Below are 3,997 nucleotides of genomic sequence, written 5' to 3' on the forward strand. Positions count from 1 at the left end.
TGATCACACCATCGTTATTGTCTTGGTCGTGAAGATCTTTTTTGTACAGTTCTTCTTTGTATTCCTGCCACCTCTTCTTAATATCTACTGCTTCTGTTAGGTCCATATCATTTCTGTCCTTTATCGAGCCCATCTTTGCATGAAATGTTCCCTTGGTATCTCTAATTTTCTTGAAGAGATCTCTAGTCTTTCTCATTTTGTTGTTTTCCTCTATTTTTTTGCATTGATCGCTGAGGAAGGCTTTCTTATCTCTTCTTGCTATTCTTTGGAACTTCCTTCAGGCCTTATCAAAGTCAACAGTTGCAGCAGCAGCACACAATTCAATCCCCACAGAGACAGATGGCAAATGCCCTTGGCAAGTGCCAATTTGTCATTGACAGATTAAATATCAGAAAGCATGATTGCTGGATTGTACTGTAAGAATACTGATCATGGGCTTCTCAAGGCAAGAATACTGAAGTGGTTTTCCATTCCCTTCTCCAGTGAACCACATTTTGTCAGAGCTCTCCACCATGACCTGTCCGTCTTGGGTGGTCCTACATGGCTCATGAGTTTCATTGAGTTAGATAAGGCTGTGGTCCATGTGACCAGATTGGTTAGTTTTCTGTGATTGTGGTTTTCAGTCTGTTTGCTCTCTCTGATGGAGAAAGATAAGAGGCTTATGGAAGCTTCCTGATGGGAGAGACTGACTGTGGGGCAAACTGGGTCTTGTTCTGATAGGCAGTAAATCTTTAATCCATGCTCAGGAAATCTTTAATCCAATTTTCTGTTGAAGGGTGGGGCTGTGTTCCCTCCCTGTTGTTTGAACTGAGGCCAAACTACGGTGGAGGTAATGAAGGTAATGGTGACCTCCTTTAAAAGGTCCTGTCTAGGCATTGCTACACTCAGTGCCCCCAGTCCTGCAGCAGGCCATTGCCGACCCATGCCTCTGCCAGAGACTCCTGGATACTCATGGGTAAGTCTGGGTCAGTCTCTTGCAGGATCACTGCTCCTTCCTCCTGGGTTCTGGTGTACACAAGGTTTTGTTCGTGTCCTCACAGAGTCTGTTTCCCCAGTCCTGTGTAAGTTCTGGCAGTTCTATGGTGGGGTTAATGGTGATCTCCTCCAAGAGGGCTTATGTCATACTCAGGTCTGCTGCAACCAGAGCCCCTGGCCCTGCAGCAGTCCATTGCTGACCCATACCTCCTCAGGAGGCACTCAGACACAGTTCTGGCTCAGTCTCTGGGAGGTCCCTGGGTCCTGGCATGCATAAGGTTTGTTTGAGCCCTCTGAGCCTCTCTGGTGGGTATGGGATTTGATTCTAAATGTGATTTCACCCCTCCTGCCATCTTGCTGGGGCTTCTCCTTTGCCTTTGGATGTGGGGTATCTTTTTTTGGTGGGCTCCAACATACTCCTATCGATGGTTGTTCAGTAAGTTGTAATTTTGGAGTTATCACAGGAGAAGACGAGCACATGTCCTTATACTATGCCATCTTCAAGCTAGTGAAGGTGATGGAATTCCAGTTAAGCTATTTCAAATCCTAAAAGATGATGCTGTGAAAGTGCTGCACTCAATATGCCAACAAATTTGGAAAACTCAGCAGTGGCCACAGGACTAGGAAAGTTTTCATTCCAATCTCCAAAAAAGGCAATGCCAAAGAATGTTCAAAGTACTGCACAATTGCACTCATCTCACACACTAGCAAAGTAATGCTCAAAATTCTTCAAGCCAGGCTTCAACAGTACATGAACTGTGAAATTCCATACGTTCAAGCTGGATATAGAAAAGGCAGAGGAACCAGAGATCAAGTTGCCAACATCCATTGGATCATCAAAAAAATGAGAGAGCTCCAGAAAAACATCTACTTCTGCTTTACTGACTACACCAAAGCCTTTGACTGTGTAGATCACAGCAAACTGTGGAAAATCCATAAAGAGATGGGAATACCAGACCACCTTACCTGCTTCCTGAGAAATCTATATGCAGGTCAGGAAGTAACAGTTAGAACTGAACGTGGAACAACAGACTGGTTCCAAATAGGAAAAGGAGTATGTCAAGGCTGTATATTGTCACCCTGCTCATTTAACTTATATGCAGAATACGTCATACAAAACGCCAGGCTGGATGAAGCACAAGCTGGAATCAAGATTGCTGGGAGAAATATCAATAACCTCAGATATGCATATGACACCACCCTTATGGCAGAAAGTGAAGAACTAAAGAGCCTCTTGATGAAAGTGAAGAGAAGAGTGAAAACATTAGCTTAAAACTCAACATTCAGAAAACTAAGATCATGGCATCTGGCCCCATCACTTCAAGGCAAATAGATGGGGAAACAATGGAAACAGTGAGAGACTTTATTTTGGGGGGCTCCAAAATCACTGCAGATGGTGATTGCAACCATGAAGTTAAAAGACCCTTGGTCCTTGGAAGAAAAGCTATGACCAACCTAGACAGCATATTAAAAAACAGAGACATTACTTTACCCACAAAGGTCCGTCTAGTCAAAGCTATGGTTTTTCCAGTAGTCATGTATGGACGTGAGAGTTGCACTATAAAGAAAGCTGAACACTGAAGAATTGATGCTTTTAAACTGTGGTGTTGGAGAAGACTCTTGAGAGTCCCTTGGGGTGCAAGGAGATCCAACCAGTCAAACCTAAAGGAAATCAGACCTGAATATTCATTGGAAGGACTGATGCTGAAGCTGAATCTCCAATACTTTGGCCACCTGATGTGAAGAACTGACTCATTGGAAAAAACCCTGATGCTGGGAAAGATTGAAGGCAGGAGAAGGCAATGACAGAGGATGACATGGTTGGATGGCATCACCGACTCGATGGACATGAATTTGAGTAACCTCTGGGCGTTGCTGATGAACAGGGAAGCCTGGTGTGCTGCAGTTCTTGGGGTCGCAAAGATTCAGACATGACTGAGTGATTGAACTGACTGACTCTAAGAATGTTTACTTTTGTAAGAAACTGCCAAACTTCTCCCAAAATGGTTGTACCATTTTGCATTCCTATTAGCAATTAATGAGAGTTTCTCTCTTTAAAAAAAAAAAATTTTTTTTTTAAATTTCTTGACTGCATACTGTGGCATGTGGGATCTTAGTGCTAAGATCAGGGATCAAGTGCATGCCCCCTGCATTGGATGTGCAGTCTTAACCACTGAACTGCCTTGGCGAGTCCCAAGAGTTTTTCCATATCCTCACCAGCATTTGGTGTTGTCAGTGTTCTGGTTTTTCTCTGTTCTGATATGTGAGCCATGTTATTTCACTGTTACTTTAATTTGAAATTCTCTAGTAATATAAGATGTGGAGTGTCTTTTCCTATGCTAATTTTACATCTGTATATCTTCTTTGGTAAGAAGATCTTTTGCCCATTTTTTAATTGGATTAATTTTCTTACTGTTGACTTTTAAGTATTCTTTGTATATTTTGTATAGCAGTCCTTTATCGGATATGTGTTTCACAAATATTTTCTCCCAATCTGTGGCTCGTCTTTTTGTTCCCTTGATAGTGAACTTTTGGATCAACACCTCTCCATTTTCCTCATCCTCTACCCCTCGCAATCTGCATTCTTCTCTCTGGTGCTAGAGGTTTCACTTTTTTCTCTCTTTTTTTTTCTTTCACATATAAATGAGATGATGTAGTGATTGTCTTTCTGTATCTAGCTTAGTTCACTTAGCATAAATGTCCTCTAGATCCATTCTATGTTGTTGCAAATGGTGACATTTCCTTCTTTTTAATGGCTGAATAATAATATTTCAACAGAATGGGAAAGACTAGAGATCTCTTCAAGAAAATTAGAGATACCAAGGGAACATTTCATGCAAAGACGGGCTCGATAAAGGACAGAAATGGTATGGACTTGACAGAAGCAGAAGATATTAAGAAGAGGTGGCAGGAATACACAGAAGAACTGTACAAAAAAGATCTTCATGACCAAGACAATAACGATGGTGTGATCACTCACCTAGAGCCAGACATTCTGGAATGTGAAGTCAAGTGGGCCTTA

General features: G+C 42.1%; 1 pseudogene; it reads left to right on the forward strand.

Annotated features, from left to right (window-relative positions):
* The first annotated feature begins 1,453 nt into the window (after positions 1-1,453).
* LOC104982697 overlaps positions 1,454-3,997 on the forward strand; it is a 17,116-nt pseudogene continuing 14,572 nt past the window's right edge.

Source organism: Bison bison, unplaced genomic scaffold (genome assembly GCF_000754665.1).
Source record: "Bison bison bison isolate TAMUID 2011002044 unplaced genomic scaffold, Bison_UMD1.0 scf7180017864537, whole genome shotgun sequence".
Classification (NCBI taxonomy): domain Eukaryota; kingdom Metazoa; phylum Chordata; class Mammalia; order Artiodactyla; family Bovidae; genus Bison; species Bison bison.